This window comes from Musa acuminata, chromosome BXJ1-3, assembly GCF_036884655.1.
Source record: "Musa acuminata AAA Group cultivar baxijiao chromosome BXJ1-3, Cavendish_Baxijiao_AAA, whole genome shotgun sequence".
Classification (NCBI taxonomy): Eukaryota; Viridiplantae; Streptophyta; class Magnoliopsida; order Zingiberales; family Musaceae; genus Musa; species Musa acuminata.
Genome location: NC_088329.1, coordinates 13,531,785 through 13,554,503, shown reverse-complemented (window position 1 = coordinate 13,554,503; position 22,719 = coordinate 13,531,785).

The following is a 22,719-nucleotide window of genomic DNA, read 5'->3' as shown; positions in this document are numbered from 1 at the left end:
AATCTTGGTGCAATTGGGCCCCTGAAAGACTGAAATTGGGCCGAATGGAACTAACCATTCGGACCCTGATTGCACCAGGAGGTGCAACCGCCTAGGCCAGGAGGTGGCACCGCTTGGGCTAAGCCTCCCAGCGAGACTGGGCAGTGCAACCTCCCTGACAGAGAGGTGGCACCGCCTGAGCTCAGTCTTCGAGCAAGACTGGGCGGTGCAACCTCCCTGGCAGAGAGGTGGCACCGCCTGAGCTCGGTCTTCGAGCTCTGCCAGGCGGTGCAACCTCTCCAGTCAAGAGGTGCAACCGCCTGATCTCGGAATTCCGGGATTTGATCGTTTTGAGCTCGAAATTTGAATTGGGTTGGGGCCTATAAATACCCCACCCATTCAGCACTGAAAAGATACAGACCTACACCGAAATCTTGATCTTTTCTGTGATTCTAAGAGCTCAAAAGTGTTATAAAGCCTTTAAGTCTCCTCCTTCTGTTCTTCAAGTTCTTGAGTTGTAAAGTGAGGAGAGAAAGGTCTGTAAAGGTTGTCTCCTGAGCCTGTCAAAAGGAGAGAAACTGTAAAAGGGCAGTTGGCCTTCGCCTATTGAAGGAAGGCCTCTAGTTGACATCGGTAACCTCATCGGTGGAGGAAGCCAAAAGTGGAGTAGGTCAAGACTGACCGAACCACTCTAAATCTCTGGTTTGCGTTTATTTTGAGCACTTTATCATTACTGCAAAACCTCCTACATAGCTACTGCTCTCTGCGCTTTTACGAACGAGTTCTGTGCAGTTTACGTTCACGTCTTAATTCCATTTACAAACTGCAAACTGCTCTCTGCGCTTTTACGAACGAATTCTGTGCAGTTTACGTTTACGTCGTGATTTCATTTACAACTGCAAACTGTCTTCTACACTTTTACGAACAAGGTTCTGTGCAGTTTACGTTTACGTCTTGATTTCATTTAGAACTGCAAACTGTCATCTGCGTTTAGACGCAAACTGCGTTTAGACGCAAACTGCGCTTAGACGCAAACTGCGTTTAGACGCAAACTGTGTTTAGACGTAAACTGCGTTTGGACGTAAACTGCGCTTAGACGCAAACTGTGTTTAGACGCAAACTGCGCTTAGACGCAAACTGTGTTTAGACGCAAACTGCGCTTAGACGCAATCTGCGCTTAGACGCAAACTGCACTTAGATACAAACTGTGGATCAGCTTTTGCATCATAATAGTTTCTATCGAACGAACGCAGCTTTCGGTTTTAATCGCTGTAAAATTTCCGCTGCACTAATTCACCCCCCCCTCTTAGTGCTCTCGATCCTAACAATTGGTATCAGAGCAAGGTTAACTCTCTAACGGATTAAAACCCAAAGAGAAATGGCATATGCCGGAAACCAAGAGGGGCATTCTATTACTCGTCCACCCATGTTCAGTGGAACGGACTACACCTACTGGAAGACCCGAATGAGGATCTTTCTTATTTCTATGGATTTTGAACTGTGGAACCTTGTTGAAAACGGTTTTTCAAAGTCTTCTCTTCCAATGATCGATTGGAATGAATTGGAGAAGAAGGCTTTCGCTCTTAATGCAAAGGCTATGAATGCCTTATTTTATGCACTTGACAAAAACGAGTTCAACCGTGTTTCAACTTGTGAAACTACATTTGATATTTGGCACACACTCGAAGTGACCCATGAGGGCACAAGTAGAGTAAAGGAGTCAAAAATCAATTTGCTGTTACATTCTTTCGAACTTTTTCGGATGAAACCGAGTGAAACCATTGGCGACATGTTTACCCGTTTCACGGATGTCGTTAACGGTCTAAAAGGACTCGGAAAGAGCTTTTCGGATTTTGAGCTTGTTAATAAGATACTAAGATCCCTTCCTAAGAGTTGGGATCCTAAAGTCACGGCTATTCAAGAGGCAAAAGATCTGCGAAATTTCCCTCTTGAAGAATTAATCGGGTCATTAATGACCTACGAAATGACTTGTAAAGCTCATGAAGAGCAAGAAGACATCCTTCCAAAGAACAGGAAGGATATGGCACTCAAAACTTCTGAAGATCACTTGAGAGAAAACTCAAGTGATGAGGACTGTGACGACGACTTGGCACTTCTAACTAGAAAATTTAAAAAATTCATTAAAAGAAACAAGTTTAAGAATGATACTAAAAATAAACTTGAACCCAAGAAGGATCAAGTTATTTGCTATGAGTGCAAAAAGCCGGGACACTACAAGAGTGATTGTCCCCAAGCCAAAAAGAGAACAACAAAGAAGAAAGCACTCAAAGCAACATGGGATGATTCGAGCGCATCTGAGGAAGAGGAGTCCAACACCGAGCAAGTTGCTCATTACGCCTTAATGGCTATTGGAGAGGAGGTAACGAATTCATTAAATGCTGATTTATCTTTTGATGAATTATTAAATGCTTTCAATGACTTATTTGACGAATGCAAGAGTATCAGTAGAAAATATAAATTGCTGAAAAAGGTGCATGATAGTCTTACTTGTGAGTTTGACAAGTTAAAAGTTGAAAGTCATGATAGTTTGAATTCATGTACCAAATGTCATGATCTAGAAACTTTCCAAAAAGAAAACCTGCTACTCAAGGATACCTTGAAGAAATTCGAGGTTGGTAGCAAGTCATTGAACATGATCCTTACAAATAAGGGTCACGTTCCCAAAAGAAGTGGAATTGGATTCGTGAGAAGTTCTCACCAAAATCCAACCACCTTCATAAAAGGCTCCATCTTACATGTTCAACATCAAAACAAATGCAACTTTTGTTGCAAATTTGGACACAAGACACATTGTTGTCCATTCAAGAAAATAAGTCCAAACAAATTGATTTGGGTTCCTAAAGGAACCATGATAAACTCTATGCAACATGATAGAAAATATAGATCTATTTGTGAGGCACCTAAAAGCAAATGGGTACTTAAAAATTATCCTTTCTTGTAGAAACCCACACCATCCCAAGCTAGGAGCAAGAGATGGTATCTTGATAGTGGATGCTCAAGGCATATGACCGGAGATCCATCTTAATTCTCTAAGCTCTCTAGCATAGATGAAGGCTATGTTACCTTCGGAGACAACAACAAGGGTAAAATCATTGGCAAAGGAACCATAGGTAACAAATCCAACTTTTTTATTGAAGATGTCTTGTTAGTTGATGGTTTAAAACATAACCTCTTGAGCATTAGTCAATTATGTGATAAAGGATACATTGTCAAATTCGAATCCAATGCTTGTATTATTGAAAAACCCCATAAAAACATGTCTATGATTGCATTAAAACAAAATAACGTATACACTATTGACATCAATGACTTGTGTAATGAAATGTGTTTTTCAGTTTTAAATGAAGATGCTTGGCTATGGCATAGAAGATTAGGTCATGCTAGCATGAAACTAATCACTCAAATATCATCTAAAGAACTTGTAAGAGGAATTCCCCATATCAAGTTCATCAAAGATAATGTATGTGATGCTTGCCAATTAGGTAAATAGATTAAGGGTAGTTTCAAGACTAAAAATCAAATAAGCACCTCTAGGCCCTTACAATTGATCCATATGGACTTGTTTGGACCAATCTCTTCATCAAGTCTAGGAGGTAGCAAATATGCCTTTGTCATTGTTGATGACTATAGCAGATATACATGGACCTACTTCTTAAAACAAAAAAATGAATGCTTTAGATATTTTACCAAGTTCTGTAAACTTGTTCAAAATGAGAAAGGTTCTATGATTTCGTCAATAAGAAGCGATCATGGTGGAAAATTTCAAAACCACGATTTCCAAGAATTCTGTGAAATCAATGGATATAACCATAATTTCTCTACTCCAAGAAATCCTCAACAAAATGGGGTAGTAGAAAGAAAAAATCGAAATCTATAAGAAATGGCAAGAACCATGTTGAATGAACACAGCCTACCCAAATACTTTTGGGCCGAAGCCGTAAACACTACATGCTATATTTTGAATAGAGTACTAGTAAGACCCTTACTCACCAAAACTGCTTATGAGTTATGGAATAACAAAAAACCCAATGTTTCATATTTTAAAGTCTTTGGGTGTAAGTGTTTTATCTTAAATGAAAAGGATAACTTAGGAAAATTTGATGCTAAATCCGATGAAGGAATCTTTCTTGGTTATTCTTCGGTTTCTAAAGCTTTTCGTATCTTCAATAAAAGAACCTTAATTATTGAAGAATCCATTCATGTTGTTTTTAATTAGATTTCCGAAATTAAGAAAAATGATCTTGATGATGATGTTAATTTTGATTCCTTAAACTTAAATGAAACCCCTTCTCCAACTAGCAACTTGAATGCATCCACTTCCGAAACATCCGTACCCAAGGATTGGAAGTATGTAGATGCTCATCCCAAGGAGCTAATATTAGGAGACACATCAAAGGGGGTTCAAACACGATCTTCTTTTAAAAATTTTTGTGCCAACGCCGCCTTTCTCTCCCAAATTGAACCCAAATGCGTTGATGAAGCCATGAAAGATAATTCATGGATTATCGCAATGCAAGATGAATTGAATCAGTTTGAGAGAAATGAGGTGTGGACGCTTGTTCCTAGGCCAAATGACCATTTAGTAATTGGTACTAAATGGGTTTTTAGAAACAAGCAAGATGAAAATGGTATCGTGGTTAGAAACAAGGCTAGTGGCCAAAGGTTTCAACCAAGAAGAAGGTATAGATTACGAAGAAACCTTCGCACCTGTGGCTCGATTGGAAGCCATAAGGATGCTCCTTGCCTACGCTAGTAGTAATAATTTTAAGTTATTTCAAATGGATGTTAAAAGCGCTTTTTTAAATGGCTTTATTTCCGAAGAAGTTTATGTTGAACAACCTCCTGGATTTGAAAATAATAGCCTCCCTAATCATGTGTTCAGATTAACTAAAGCTCTCTATGGTTTAAAACAAGCCCCAAGGGCTTGGTATGAGAGACTTAGTTCTTTTCTTATCAAAAATAACTTCACAAAAGGCAAGGTTGATACTACATTAGTTATCAAGAATTTTAAAAATAATTTTCTTATTGTTCAGATTTATGTTGATGATATTATCTTTGGCTCTACAAATGAATCTCTTTGTGAATCTTTTGCCAAAACTATGAGTCTTGAATTCGAAATGAGCTTAATGGGAGAATTAATATTCTTCTTAGGTTTACAAATCAAACAACTAAGCCATGGCATCTTTATTAGTCAAACTAAATATGTCATGAGTGTATTAAAAAGGTTCAATATGAACAACTCAAAGGCTAGTAACACTCCTATGAGCACCTCCACTAAGTTAGAAATTGATGAAAGTGGAGAAAGCTTTGATCAAAAAACTTATAGGGGTATGATAGGAAGTTTACTTTACCTCACTGCAACCAGACCAGACATCATGTTCAGTGTAGGACTTTGTGCTAGATTTCAATCAAACCCTAAGATATCTCATCTCAAAGCAGTTAAAAGAATATTTAGATATCTTAATGGTACCACAAATCTAGGATTATGGTACCCAAAATCAGAGAATTTTGAGTTAATTGCTTATGCTGATGCAGACTTTGCTGGTTGTAGATTAGATAGAAAAAGCACATCAGGATCATGTCAATTCTTAGGACATGCCCTTGTTTCCTGGTCATCAAAGAAACAAAACTCGGTTGCACTATCAACAACCGAAGCTGAATATATTGCAGCAAGTGCATGCTGTGCACAAGTTGTATGGATGAAAAACACTTTAGAAGATTACAAAGTTAATCTTAAAGATATTCCCATTAAATGTGATAACACGAGTGCAATTTGCTTAACCAAGAATCCAATACAACATTCAAGAACAAAACATATTGATATTAGACATCACTTTATACGAGATCATGTCACTAATCATGACGTAACCATAGAATTCATTGACACTAAACATCAACTAGCTGACATTTTTACAAAACCTCTAAGTGAAGAACAATTTGATTTCATAAGAAGAGAATTAGGAATGTTGATATGTCCGAATAAATAAACTTGCTAACATTATTTTTCGGACTATATTGCATCACTTGATTGCAATGTTTCTATGTGAAAATCTACAACAAAATCTTGTCCGAATGCATCTTATTTATTCGAATACTATAAAACAGATTTTCTCGTACACTTTCATGAATAAATTTGATGAAGTGATATGTATGTACTCCAAAATTCCTCTATAAGCTTTTAAAGCAATCTTTATAAAGGGGGAAGAAGTTTTTAAAGCAATCTACGAAAAATTCCTCTATAAGCTTGCTAGTATTTATTTCCTGGTATCATAATTACTATGTTTTTTGTTGATGACAAAGGGGGAGAAATATATGAATTGATAAACACTACTATGATTATGCCATCCTTGCTATGATTATGCCATCCTTGCATCATCAAAAAATATATGAACATATGAACATGTGCTGAAGTTTGCATTATGCCCTAAATTGATCATGTGAAGAAAATGCAAAACTTGCTATAATACTTCAAATGTGTGCATCATGTAATAGTGTTTCACAGCTTTATATGATAATGTTTAAACTACATGATGAATAGTTATAAACACAATCATACAAACTTGTTGATGTATGTCAAGCCTTGACATCATCTTTGAAGAGATACATCATGATGAGTATCATGATGGGACAATTGATAAGTTTAACTGATCTAACTTATCAATACGTCAATTGAATTCTTAGGTCTTGAATTCAAGATTGACTTATCTCAACTATGGCATATAGACAGGGGGAGTTAAGGATAACTCAATTATCAATTGATTGTCATCATCAAAAAGGGGGAGATTGTTGAATCTCGGATTTTGATGATGAAGTCAATTGTCATTTGTTGTCTAATCTATGTGTTGAGATAAGTGTGCAAGATTATCTACTATGAAAGTTAGACAAGCAGCAGGAGTTGCGCCGGAGTCAAGTTCATGATCACATTGGAAGTTCGAGAGTTCGACGGAAGTTCGGACGGTCGTCGGAGGTTCTGCGAGAACAGATCCGAGAAGTCCAGAAGACTTGCCAAGCGAAGCTCGTCGGAACTTGCCAAGTGGATCGTCGCAAAGTCCAGGAGTTTGCCGGAAGTCCGCAGGAGCATCACCGAGGGTTCATCGGATGATCGACGGAAGTTCGCCGGAAGAAGCGATTGACGCACCGAAGCAAAGCTGCAGAAATTGTCTTAGATTTAATCGTAGTTAGCACGTTGATTAAGTTGGAAAATGGGAGGTGATCCCATTGGCTTAATCTTGGGGCAATTGGGCCCCTGAAAGACTGAAATTGGGCCGAATGGAACTAACCATTCGGACCCTGATTGCACCAGGAGGTGCAACCGCCTAGGCCAGGAGGTGGCACCGCTTGGGCTAAGCCTCCCAGCGAGACTGGGCGGTGCAACCTCCCTGACAGAGAGGTGGCACCGCCTGAGCTCAGTCTTCGAGCAAGACTGGGCGGTGCAACCTCCCTGGCAGAGAGGTGGCACCGCCTGAGCTCGGTCTTCGAGCTCTGCCAGGCGGTGCAACCTCTCCAGTCAAGAGGTGCAACCGCCTGATCCCGGAATTCCGGGATTTGATCGTTTTGAGCTTGAAATTTGAATTGGGTTGGGGCCTATAAATACCCCACCCATTCAGCACTGAAAAGATACAGACCTACACCGAAATCTTGATCTTTTCTGTGATTCTAAGAGCTCAAAAGTGTTGTAAAGCCTTTAAGTCTCCTCCTTCTGTTCTTCAAGTTCTTGAGTTGTAAAGTGAGGAGAGAAAGGTCTGTAAAGGTTGTCTCCTGAGCCTGTCAAAAGGAGAGAAACTGTAAAAGGGCAGTTGGCCTTCGCCTATTGAAGGAAGGCCTCTAGTTGACATCGGTAACCTCATCGGTGGAGGAAGCCAAAAGTGGAGTAGGTCAAGACTGATCGAACCACTCTAAATCTCTAGTTTGCGTTTATTTTGAGCACTTTATCATTACTGCAAAACCTCCTACATAGCTACTGCTCTCTGCGCTTTTACGAACGAGTTCTGTGCAGTTTACGTTCACGTCTTAATTCCATTTACAAACTGCAAACTACTCTCTGCGCTTTTACGAACGAATTCTGTGCAGTTTACGTTTACGTCTTGATTTCATTTACAACTGCAAACTGTCTTCTGCGCTTTTACGAACAAAGTTCTGTGCAGTTTACGTTTACGTCTTGATTTCATTTAGAACTACAAACTGTCATCTGCGTTTAGACGCAAACTGCGTTTAGACGTAAACTGCGCTTAGACGCAAACTGCGTTTAGACGTAAACTGCGTTTGGACGTAAACTGCGCTTAGACGCAAACTGTGTTTAGACGAAAACTGCGCTTAGACGCAAACTGTGTTTAGACGCAAACTGTGTTTAGACGCAAACTGCGCTTAGACGCAATCTGCGCTTAGACGCAAACTGCACTTAGATACAAACTGTGAATCAGTTTTTGCATCATAATAGTTTCTATCGAACGAACGCAGGTTTCAGTTTTAATCGCTATAAAATTTCCGCTGCACTAATTCACCCCCCCCTCTTAGTGCTCTCGATCCTAACAGGAATGAGATCTAAAAAAGAGAGGTGTAAAGGTTCTCTCCCAAGCCTATGAAAATGAGAAAGAGTTGTAAGGGTAGTTGATCTTCACCTATTGGAAAGAAGATTAGTAGTAGAAGCCAGTGGCCTCAAGTGAAGAGGAATCAGGAGTGGACGTAGGTTACAACGATCGAACCACTATAAATCCAATTTGTATTTTCTTTCTACATTTCATTGCTATTACATTCTAAGTTAATTGCCTAGTTCACTTACTCTAAGTCAAGCATGCTTTCATTATCATTTTCGTTGAATAAAGTTTTTAAATCTATGTGATTTTATGAAAGCACTGATTCACCCCACTCCCTCTTGGTTCCGATATGGTCCTAACATTTGGTATCAAAACCAAGTTTTTCTCAATTGGTTTAACACCTAAGAGAATGACTTTTACCGGCAATCTAGAGGGATACTTTTATCACTCATCCTCCTATATTCAATAGGACAAACTATATGTAATAGAAAACACATATGAAAATTTTTTTGCTTTAAATATATTTTAATTTATAGAATATAGTTAAATTTGGTTTTCAAATACCTTCTAAACCTATGAATGAATGGAGTGATTTTGAGAAAAAAATCATTTTCATTAAATGCTAGAGCTATGAATGCTCTATTCTATGCTTTAGGCAAAAATGAGTTTAATCGTATTTCTTTATATGAAACTGCACATGAGATTTAGTACATACTAGAAGTAACTCATTAAGGCACGAATAGAGTAAAAGAGTCTAAAATAAATCTTTTGATGCATAATTTTGAATTGTTTCGAATGAAGCCAAACGAAACTATTGTTGACATGTATACCCGTTTTATGGATGTCATCAATAGTTTAAAAGCTCTTGATAAATGTTTTCCAAATCTTAAACTTGTTAATAAAGTTTTATGATCTCTTTTTAAAAATTGAGATTCGAAAGTAATTACAATACAAGAGGCAAAGGACTTAAATAATTTTTTGCTAGAAAACTCATTAGTTTATTGGTGACATATAAAATAACTTGTATGACACAAGATGAAAATGAAACAACTTTCTAAAGAACATGAAGGATTTGACACTTAAAACAAAAGAAGCCCACTTGAGCAAAAGCTCAAGTGATGATGACTTTGAACTCTAAAAGGTTCATAAAATAAGAATAAAAAAATAAAAATGAACTAAAAAGAAGAAGCTGTCAAAGAAAAAAAGAGTATTCAAGGTGGCCTGGGACGAATCGAATACATCCGAGACGGAGAGAAAACCAACAAAAATAAAGTGGTGAACTATGCCTTAATGGCTTTCGATGACAAGGTAAATGACTCAACCAAAACTTCTTTACCTTACAATGAATTGCTTGATGCTTTCCATGATTTATTTGATTAATTTAAATTAGTTAGTAAAAATTATAAATTGTTAAAAAAGAATCTTGCTTCTCTTTCTAGTGAATTTAAAAATTAAAAAATGAGCATGATAATTGCATGTTAACCTTTTGCACTCAATGTGAAGAATTAGATTTATGTAAAAAGAAAAATTTATTGTTAGAATAAACTATTAAAAAATTTAAAATTAATAGTAAATCTTTAAATATGACTCTTACCAATAAGAGTTAAGTTCTTGGAAAAGAAAGAATTGGCTTTATAAGTAACTATACTCAATAAAAGCCAACTATTTTTATTAAAGGACCCATATTATGTGTTTCTCTTAAAAACAAATATAATTTTTGTGGTAGACATGGTCATTTTGCATATAAATGTCCATTCAAAAAATATGGCTCATATAAATTTGTTTGGGTTCCTAAAAGAACCATGAATGACTTAATACCAAAAATTAAGATAGATAGATCCAATCATGAGGGATGTAAAACTAAATGGGTACCTAGAACAAACCCACTCTTCTTGTAGAAATATCTACAATCGAAAGCTAAGAGCAAAAATAAAATTTTGATAGTGGATGCTTAAGGCTTATGACCGAATATCCAACACACTTCACAAAGCTCACTAACCGAAACAAAATGATTTTGAAAATAATTTATGTTTAATGAAATCATGCTTAATGATTTAATAATTTAATTATACATGATGATTTGAAGTAATGATGATTTTTGTGATTTATGGTTTATTGATCTTGATGATTTTTATGATGAAATTTGCTCCTTTGGTTTTAAACGATGATGCATGTTTTTTTTTTGTATAAAAGACAAAGACATGCTTATATGAAATAAATCACATAAATTAAAACACATAAATAGGGAATGCATTTTTCTTGAAAATTTCTCTATCTTATTGATTTTTTAATAAGAGATTGATAAATCTATTTATATAATTTTGAATCTCTTGAAAGTGATTTTGATAATTTGATGATTTGAATTTGAATGCATTTTAACTATATCATGATCTTGAATTCTCGAAATTATAACTTGAGATTTTCTTTATATGAACCAAGATCCCTTACTCTTTATTCTTGTATGATTCTTGCATTTTATTAAAGATAATATTTATCCAAATGAATCATGATTTTTCTCTTGATTTTTTGAAATTGATGACCTAAAATTTATTTTGAAGATCTTTTACTATTTGATCTTTTAATATTTTTTTTTATTATTTAAGAGAAGATTTATCAAAATGAATCATATCTTTTGGTATTCACATGATCTTTGATATTATCTTTCATGACATGATTTTCATAATTCCTTTATATTTATGATTGTAAACTTTATGTTATGAGTAGAGCATTGATTAAAAAAAAAAGTGTACCATTATATTCTTCCTCTCTTATTGTTGTTAAGATTGAAATCGACACTAAGAGGGGATATGAATTAGTGCTTTTATAAAAATAATAGTTTGAAAACTTCATTCGATGAAATAGTATCAGACAACATTTAAACTTAAAGAGCACATTTATAAGCATAGTTAGGAGTAATAAGCAAGTAAACAAGTTTACAATATGAGAATGAAAAATAGAACAAAAATGCAAACTAAGTACACCGGATTTATAGCGGTTCGGTCATCGTGACTTATGTCCACTCCCGGTTCCTTTTCACTTGAGACCATCAGCTTCCACTATCGATCTTATTTCCAAATAACAAAGATCAACTACCCTTACAACTCTTTTCTCCTTTTCATAGGTTCAGGAGTTAACCTTTATAAGCCACTCACTCCTCTCTTAAACTAAAACTGAAACTTAGAGCTAGAGGGGAATTATCAAGGATTTACTGTAAAGTATTCACACTATTTTTGTTTCAGTTCTTCTCTTAACCGAGCAGGGATAAGTGGGGTATTTATAGACCCATGTAAAGCAGCTACTTGTTGAATGAAGTGTCCATTAGTTACTTGTTAATGGATTCAAATTTGGAGCCAAAATGATATTATCTTGGGGTTTCGGGGTATTGGCGGTGTCATCGCTTATCAGTCTGACATTAGGTGGTACTACCGCCCAGTCTGACAATACCATTGCTTGACACAGTCTGGAAGACTATGTATGGTCAGTACTACCACCTAGTCTGGTGGTACCATCACCTAACATAGTCTAGAAGACTATGTCTGGGTGGTACCACCGTCAAACCCTACTATAGGTCACTGAATGGGCCAAACAATAGCCCAATTAAGCCTTGATTTAGGCCTAATTGGCCCCCAATTGAGTTGACATTATTTCATTCCAAAACCGACTCAAGTAGTCCTAAACTAACTTGATCTAGACACACGATTACAAGCATGAATCCTATGTTGTCCGGCATGTTATTGGTGCTAGTCATAGGTGCCCTGCAAGCTAATCACGTGAGTTATGGCACGTGTGACTTGACACACAATCTTTTTTACTTATTATTATTATTTGGTATTTTATCATTTTATATTACCTATTGCATTAATATAATATGATGCTCATGGATCTGTGTAATGGGAATCAGATCGTGATGAGATCATGATAATGAAATTGATTCGCCTTTAAACACATCCTAAATAATCCCGATCATAGGTTACTCAAGAGAGACATCGAGATAACTGGATAGACTGATGTGCTATATACCTATCCATATGATAGATGCAGCTGGTCTTATAGCTACTCGTGTGGGGACACTAAGGATATAGTGTAGGTGCTCATTGGAGAATGAATTCACAGATTGATATACTCATGGAATATTCGATCGTTGATGATACCTTATTATTAGACAGTGATTCCTCATCCTAGCAGTGTATCTAATCCTTAGACTTGAGATACCAAGGATGTCATATATGAGTACTCCACTCTTTAATATTGGACTTATAGGTTTGGAGGTTCCAATTCTAGCACAACTAGTCATCAGGAGTGGTAGCCAACCTTATGAGGGATATTGAGTATCAATAAAGGATCATCTGCTTAGGTTTTATGAGAGTAATATCCCATGTATTCTTATACGGACAAATCCCTAGACAGGGTCATTCGGATTGGAAGAAAAAGAGTTCTCCGGGAGAATCCGATTAGAGTGAGACTCGAAGAGAAACTATTTGGGCTTGATAGTACCATGCCCGACATACGATCTCTAGGGTATTAGATAGATTATAGATTATAGATATATGGTAACTAAGGAAACATAGGTCGAAAGGATTGGATTCACTTGTCTCGTTTAGGGGTTGCGGCATAGTGGTCTAGTACGTCCGTAGTCGATAAGTTGAATGAATTATTATGGAGATAATAATTTAATTAACCAGAAGGAATTCAGACAAGTATGACTTATGGCTAGCATGATATTAGACCTAGAGGGTCACACACATATGGTAGGTGTTGCGATAAGAAGATGTTTGGATCTAAGATATCCGCTAGAGCCTCTATCTTATTAGATATCCAATAAGAGCTAATAAGAGATTATTAGGTAGACCCACTAATCTATGAGGCTTGGGTAGTTGGATGGAGATCTAGTACCCAATATGGTAGGATATATTGAATCTTAGATTTTGATGCTGAAACCAATTCATAGTGTTTAAGATATGATTTGCATTTTGAGTGACGTAGAAAGCTTCAATTTAGGAGAGACAATTAAAGTAAGAAGAATCATGTTGGGTTGGAGTAGAACATGTCAGAAGATTAGACGTCGAGCTGGAGGATCGGTCGACATATCGGCAGAAGGCTTCAGGCCATAGGTTTGGCCATTGAGCCAAAAAGAGCAAAAATTATGCCAAGGAAATCGGAGTTGTAGAGGTCAACTAGCAGATTGGGCAATAGGCCGCAAGAGATGATGATGTACCGAAGAATCAAATGAAGTATCGATAAACCAATGACATGTCGGACAATATTTGATTCAAGCTTTGTAATAATTATCTAGATCAAAGTAGATTTTAGGTGTAATTAGGTTGAAATTAGGCAAACTCAATTAGGGGCCAATTGGGCCTAAGTTTGGGTTGTGTTGGGCTAAGTGAAAGGCCTAAATAATGACCCAACAAATGAAACCATCGATGGCATAATCTTCGAGACTATGTCAGGTGGTAGTACCGCTAGTCTGGGTGGTGGTACTGCCCAGACTCAGTCTTCAAGACTATCAGGATAGTCTCCCAGGCGGTGATATCACCCACTATTAGTGTTGCAGGCGGTGGTACCGCTTAGCACAGGCAGTGTACTGCCAATACGCCAAAAATCGAGGATGAGACACTTTTAGGCTCAAAGTTTGAATCCACTTACGGCCTATAAATATCCCTCTCATCCCTAGTTAATATACACAAGAATTTAGAACAAAAAAGGAAAAAAACGCTATTGTAATCTTGTGAGAACTCCTCTTAAACTCTAACGTGTTTATGATGTTTAAAAAAGGAGGTAATGAAGGTGTAAAGGTTCTCTCCTAGCCTGTCAAAAGGATAATAGAGTTGTAAGAAGGTAGTTGGTCTTCGCCTATTGAAGGAAGACTATTAGTGTATGTCGATGGCCTTGACGGAAAAGGAATTGGGAGTAGATGTAGGTCACGATGACCAAACAACTATAAAACTTGATTTGCATTTCTATTCTTGCTATTTACCTTCACTGCAAACTACCTTACTTGCTTTACTTCCACTATGCTTACGAACACATTTTCAAGTTAAACATATTTCCTATACGGGCTTTGTCGAAACGATTTTATCAAATGAGATTTCTGACTTGACGTGATTTTTATCGCTACATTAATTCACCCCCCCTCTTAGTGCCGACTCGATCCTAATAGTTGATATCATAGCCACATTTTTCTTTCTCATTTGGTTTAACACCTAAGAGAAATGACTCTTTTCGGCTTTCAAGAGGGTCACTCTATCATTCGTCCTCCCATGTTCAATGGGATGGACTACACATATTAAAAAACTCAAATGAGAGTTTTCTTACTTTCTTTATATTTTAGTTTATGGAATATCATTGAGAACGAATTTCAAAAGTCTTCTCTTCCAATGAATAATTGGAATGATTTGGAGAAGAAGACTTTCTCTTTAAATGCTAAGCCTATGAATGCCTTGTTTTCCGCTTTCGATAAAAATGAGTTCAATTGAGTGTCTATTTGTGAAACCACTTTTGACATTTGGTATACACTTGAAATCACACACGAAGGCACTAGTAAAGTTAAATATTCAAAAATCAATTTTTGATGCATAATTTTGAATTATTTCGGATGGAACCAAGTGAGACCATTGGAGATATGTATACCCGATTTACGGATGTCGTCAATGGTCTAAAAGCACTCGGTAAAAGTTTTTCTAACTTTGAACTTGTTAACATAATATTGAAATCTTTTTCAAAGAGTTGGGACCCTAAAGTAATAATCATTCAAGAGGCCAAGGATTTAAACTATTTTCTACTTGAAGAACTTATCGGGTCTTTAATGACTTATGAAATAAGTTGTATGGCACAAAATGAATATGAGAACAATCTTCCAAAGAACAGAAAGGATAAAATTTAAACTTCTCATTATCAAATTTAAAAATCTTATGAAACAAGAATTAAAGAATAAAAATGAACTTAAAAAGAAGTTGCCAAGGAAGAAGAAAGTATTTAAGGAGGCTTGGGACGAATCGAGCTCATGCAATGGCGAGAAGCAAACCAACAAAGACAAGGTGGCGAACTATGCCTTAATGGTTTTCGATGACGAGGTAACCAAAATCCCTTTACTTTATTTTGAAATTACTTAATGTATTTCATGAGTCATTTTTAAATTAGTTTAGAAAAAATTATAAATTATTATATATATATATATTGAGACCATGCTTATCTTTCTAGTGATTTTGAAAATGATCATGAAAATTGCTTGTTTTATTATAAAGGAACAAAATATTAGATCGAATGCTTATACATCTAATAAGATTAATCTTATGTATATTTTTAAGAGGCAATAATGTGTATCTTAATGATTTTCATATTACTTTTCGATTTTATTTAAAAATATTTTATGTTTAATGAAATCATACTTGTTAATTTAATGATGAAATCTTATGTTTTGGAATTACGTGTTACACTTTTGATCTTATATCTTTCATGACATAATTTCTTTGTATTTATGATTTGTATATCTCATGATATGATTGAATCATTAATGCAAAGAAGGAAAATGCATTACTATAACAAACAAAATGATTTTGATTAAAAATATTTTATAAAATCATGCTTGATGAAATAATATATTGATGATTTGAAATCATACTTAATTAGTTCATATTTCAATATTATGCATGATGATCCTTGTGATGATGAACTTTGCTTTTAAACGATGATGCATGTTTTGATTTTGACATAAAAACAAAAAACAAAAATTTGGGCATGCTTATGTGAATCACATGAATTGAAACAATTAAAATATGAATGCATCATTGAAAATTTCTCTATCACTATCTTATCTATTTTTTAAAAAGATATTAATGAATCTATTTATATTTTGAATATCTTGAGTTATGAAAATGATCTTGATGATTGAAGATTTTATATGCATGAATTGAGATCTTGTTCTCCTACGATTCTTTTTGCTATTAACTAAAAAGGAGACTTATTCTAATAAACCATGATATGCTACTTGATATCTTGATAATTTATGACTTGAGTTTTATTATATATTATTTTCCTCTTCTTCTTTCTTATTTATAATGACAAAAGGGGAGAAAGAAGCATATTGATAAGAAAGGCAAAACTTGTAAGCTTGCTCATTAAGTCAGATAGTTTTGCTAGCTTGGATAAATTATTGTAAAACTTGCATATTCAAAAATGATGTAAAACTTACTAAAGCCGCTAGCTTGAATGTTATAAAATAATGTAAAATTTTGCTAGATTGTGCTTTGCAAAGGAAGCAAAAAATTGCACTTCTCAAAAGAGAAGAAAGAAAATTACTAGCTTGCATGATGATAAAACTTGAGATTATATTTATAATGCAATGATTTGAAATTATATATCAAAAACTTGCTAGCTGCACTTCTCCTTTTTGTTGATGACAAAGGGGTAGAAGTTATAATGATGATAATGCATGGAATGATGTATTGAAAATTTGATTATGCATGATTTTATGATGACATGTTGCTTGGATTTTTTAATTCAAGAGTTATATCAATATGACAAATTGATAGGGGGAGTTGAGGTTAACTCTGTTATCAATTGGTTGTCATCATAAAAAAGGGGGAGATTGTTGAATCTCAGATTTTGATGATGAAACCAATTGATAGCGTTTATGATCTGATCTGTGTTTTGACTGACGTAGAAAACTTTGATCAGGGAGAGATAATTAAAGCAGGAAGAATCATGTTGGGCTAGAGTAGAACATGTCAGAAGATTGGATATCGAGCTGGAGGATCGGTTGACGTATCGACAAAAGGCTTTGAGCCATGGATTCAGGCATCATGGCAAGAAGAGCAGAAGTTACGATAAAGAAATCAGAGTTATGGAGGTCAACTGGCCGATTGGGCAATAGCTCGCAAGAGAAGACGATGCATTGAAGAATCAGATGAAGCGTCGATGAACCATTGTCATGCCGGACAATATTTGATTCAACCTTTGTAATAATTGTCTAGATTGAAATATGTTTTAGGTATAATTGGGTTAGAATTGGGCTAACTCAATTTGGAGCCAATTGGGCCTAAGTTTGGGCTGTGTTGGCCAAGTGAAAGGCCCAAACAGTGACCCAACATATGGAACCATCGGTGGCACAGTCTCCGAGATTATGTCAGGTGGTGGTACCGCTAGTCGAGGTGGTGGTACCACCTAGACTTGGTCTCCAAGACTATCAAGTGGTGGTATCGCCCAATGTCAGTGCTACAGGCGGTGGTACCGCTAGTTTCCCGAAAATCGAGGATGAGACATTTTTAGGCTCCAAGTTTGAATCTGCTTAAGGCCTACAAATACCCCTCTCATTCTTGGTTAACATATACAAGAATTAAGAGAAAAAAAGGAAAAAAATGCTATTGTAATCATGTGAGAACTCTTCTCAAACTCAGTATTTATGAAGTTTAAGAGATGAGGTAGTTGGGGTGTAAAGGTTCTCTCTATTAGGACTCTAGTTAGGAGAGTCCTAATTGAGTTTCATTGAAAGGGGTATTCATATAAAACCTATCTAGCCGACCCCTATTAAAGAGGTGAAGAGGCCAGCTAAGGACAGGATTAGTTTGGAGGTTGCTTCTTAGAAGAGCATTAAGAGTTGGTTAGAAGTAGGAGTCTTGAGTAGGAGTCCTAATTGAGTAGGAGTCTTGAGTAGGAGTCCTATTAGGAGTTGAGATTTAGAAGCCCTATATATAGTCATATATTTATCCTCTTTTAATAAGTAATAGATAAATCTTTCTTAGCAGCCTTGAGTAGTAACTTGGAGGAAGAAACCCTTATAGAGTTCCAAGGAGGCTGATCCCCTAAAAAGATCAACCCCAAGCTTAGAATCCGCAAGGGTTCTAACATTTGGTATTAGAGTAGCATTTTTGGCATCTCACTGCCCTTCCACAGCCATCCATCAGCCCTCCATAGCTGCCTAGAGCACTTCCCATAATTGCTTAAAAGATCATCACCGAATTTTGTTGTCATCTCCACCACCGAGGATCATCCTTTGATCTCCCTGTGAATTGCAATAGGTTTTGGTTTCCTACCTTACTGCTGCTGCAATTTAGTTATCCTTATTCAAGAATAAAAAAAAAAATTATTCCTATATTGCTGCATAAACTTTTCATCATGAAGTTTTTATCTCTACGATGAAAGATACATTACAGAATTCCAACCGCATAGCACGGTTTGTTTGATCTTGCTACTGCATTTTTTCTGTCCAAATCTCTACAAAATTTTTATGATAGCCTTGACACTTCCTAATAGTAGATTTTCCATTAGTTTTGTCAAAAAATTCTCAATATAAATTACTGATCTTTTACGTCCAATCTGCTACACTTTAGACATAGAAACCTACTATAGTACTTTTCCGTGATCCTCAATTTTTCCGAACCTTCCACCACCCCATGCCATTAACCCATCAATAGAAAAAAGATAGGGACATCTCTGATCTATAAGCATATGCTATGGCTTCTCAAGATCCAATTGATGCCAAATTTGAAGCATTGGAATCTCGGATTGAATCGTGACTTGAATCGCGCTTGGAGGACAAATTGCGCGCTTTGTTTGTAAAATTCAAAATTGGACAACCACCAAGTCCAATTAAATTTCAGTGAGGAGAGAGTTTAGAGAGACCTCTAGAGAAGGAGGGATAGCCCTTAGACATGCTTCAGCCACGCATGAGGGTGGACTTCCTATGATGGGAAGGAGACCCGGCGGGGTGGATTTCGTGCGCCGAATGTTATTTTCGCTACTACCAAATGTCGGATGATGCTATAGTGGAGATTGCTATCATCCACCTTGAAGGAGATACAATTCAGTGGTACAATTGGCTGGAATACAATCATAAGGCTCTGACATGGAATCAATTTAAGAATACACTACTGAATCATTACGAACCTACGGAGTATGAAAATATCGATGGCCAACTTGTAAAGATTTGACAAACTTCTACGATTCATGAGTACCAAACCAGGTTTGAGAAGCTATCCTACCTTCCTCATGATTGGATTGACCATCACTTATTAGGAACATTCATCGAAGGACTCAAGCCAGAGATAAAAGGGGAGGTTAAGGCACGGCAGCCTCGTACCGTGACAGTTGCAATTTCTTTCACCCGAATATAAGAAAAATGGCTCAAATAAGATGCTCAAAGGATGAGAACCTCTCCTAGGCCCATGGAATATAAACCTCCTTCTTAACCCAGCCATCCTTCGCTGCCAAAAAATTTGACAAGAGAAGAACTACGTGACCGATTAGCAAAGGGTCTTTGTTGGCATTGCGACGAGCCGTGGAATCATGATCATCGCTACAAAAGGGGCCATCTCCTACTGATTGAACCTCTTGAAGAAATGGAGGAGGAGGTCCAAGAGCATAAGGAAGAGGTCATGGATAATGAACAGCAGCCGGTTGATAATACGATGCATGCCCTTGCTAGTTACGCGAACCCGCAAATGATGAAAGTGGGAGGACTTCTGAAGTAACAACCTATCACCATTATTATTGACACCAAGAGCACTAATAATTTTAATAATAGTGAGGTTGCTGTCCAGATGGCCTTACCTATCAAGAGTTGCAGCAGGTTTGACGTTAAGGTCACCGATAGACGAATTTTGATATGCGATCATAGGTGCCCGCGGGTGAAACTGTTGTTGCAGGACTAAGAGATAATTGCAGATTTCTTCCTCCTTCTTCTTAATGATTATGAGGCCATGCTTGGCATCAAATGGCCGACAATATTAGGTGATGTTTCCTAGAACTTTGTGAAACTAATTATGAAATTTTACAGTAAGGGGAAATAGGTGATACTGCACGGGAAACGTGGGGGCGACGTAACGATGATTTGCACACAACAAATAGAGAAGGTTTTGCATAAAGCATGTAGCGGCTTTTTGGTACAACTTGAGTAGTAAACTAAAGGAGAGTCAATATAATTTAAAGATCTAATCATACTTCCTTTGCTTACTGAATTTTCAGATATATTTGATGAACCGCGCAACCTACCTCCTACCTATCGGTATGATCATTGTATACCGATTCTTCTTGGCAAACCTCTAGCAAATACACGGCCATATCAGTATCTATATCTCTAGAAGGATGAAATAGAAAATATTATAAAAAATATGCTCATAATAGGAGTTATTCGGCCAAGTTGCAGTCCCTACTCTTTATCGGTGCTCCTCGTAGGAAAGAAGGATGGAACATGGCGAATGTGCATTGATTACCGAGCTGTCAACGGCATAACCATAAAGGAAAAATACCTTATTCTAGTAGTAATTGAATTGCTTGATGAATTAAAGGGAGCATGAGTCTTCGTAAAGTTGGACCTTCGATCCGAGTATCATCAAATACGAGTGTATGAAGAAGACATACCAAAATCCGCCTTTCGAACACACAACGGCCACTACGAATTTTTGGTAATGCCCTTTGGTCTCACCAACACTCCCTCCACCTTTCAGAGCCTTATAAATGATATTTTCTAAAATTATCTTTGTAAGTTTGTGTTGGTTTCTTCGACGATATCCTTATTTATAGCCCTTCTCTTGAAAGTTATTTTCAGCACTTATGAATTGACAATTTTATGAGGACATGTTCTTTTTGTCAAAAAATTGAAGTGCAGCTTTCTTCAACATAAGGTGAAATATCTTGGACATATCATATTAGAGAAAGGTGTGGTGGTAGACCCCTCCAAAATTGAAGCAATGCAAAACTGACTGACCCCAAGGAACATAAAATCACTACGTGGCTTTCTCGGTTTAATAGGCTACTACCACAAGTTCGTGAAAAACTATGGAAAGATCAATGCACCGCTTAATTACTTGCTAAAAAAAGATACTTTCTAATAGTCCGACAAAGCCACCACTGCCTTCGATGAACTTAAAGCTGCAATGACGACAATGCCTGTACTAGCGCTACTCGACTTCGGTAAGACTTTTGTTATTGAAGCCGATGCCTCCAGAGTCAGAATTGGTGCTATACTAATACAAGATGGCTGCCCCCTCACTTATACTAGTAAGGCATTATCTCCTTCCCATCTCAGGATGACTATTTATGACAAGGAGATGCTCGCGATTGTGCATGCGGTGACCAAATGGAGACCGTACTTGATTGGGCGACGCTTTCAAATCAAGACTGACCATAAAAGCCTAAAATATTTCTTGGAACAGAAGATATCTTCCCTTGAGCAGCAAAAATGGGTAAAAAAGCTTCTTGGATATGATTATGAAATAACTTACAAAAAGGGGAAAGAGAATGTTGTTGCCGATGCACTTTCGTGGCTACCTGAGCAACTTGAATTTTTGACTATTTCACTTCCGACCAGCGACTTCCTTAAGAATATTAAGAGGGAATGGTAGGAAGATCTGAAGACTAATAATATCATAAAAAAATAGAGGAAACAACAAGCTCTGTGACTCATTACAATTGAGACTCAAAAGACTTACGCTATAAGGAACGCATTGTGCTTGTGCCAAATTCTACTTGCATAAATACCATCCTTCAAGAGATGCATTCCACACCTGTGGTCGAGCACTCTAGGTTCCTTAGAACCTATAAGAGAATTAAGTAAAATTTTTATTGGGTAGGGATGAAAAATATTATTGCTAAATTTGTGGCACAATGTGATGTATGTCAGCGAATAAAGGCGAGACAATGGCAAGTCCCAGAAAGTTGCAACCTTTACTCATTCCTGAATTAATATAGACTGATATATTAATGGACTTCATCGAAGGGCTTTCCTTATCACAAGGAAAAGGTATAATTTTTGTCATGGTTGATCGCCTTATAAAGTATGCTCACTTTTGCACTGTTCATAATCCCTACACTGCTTCTAGTATTGCTCGAATCTTTATGGAGAATATTATAAAATTACATGGGATGCCGAGATCTATTGTAAGTGATCATGATAGGGTCTTCATGAGTAGATTTTGGATAGAGTTATTCCATATGCAGGGCACTAAATTAAAAATGAGTACAACGTATCACCCATAAACCGACGGCCAGACTAAAGTGGTGAACAGGTGTTTGGAGACATACCTCAGATGCTTCACTAGTGACCAACCAAAAGAGTGGACAAAGTGGCGTCCCTGAGCCGAGTGGTGGTATAATATAACTTATCATTCATCCACAAAATATACTCCCTATGAGGCTATGTATGGCTGACCTCCCCTTGTGATCCTAAAATATGTGTTGGGCATCTCTA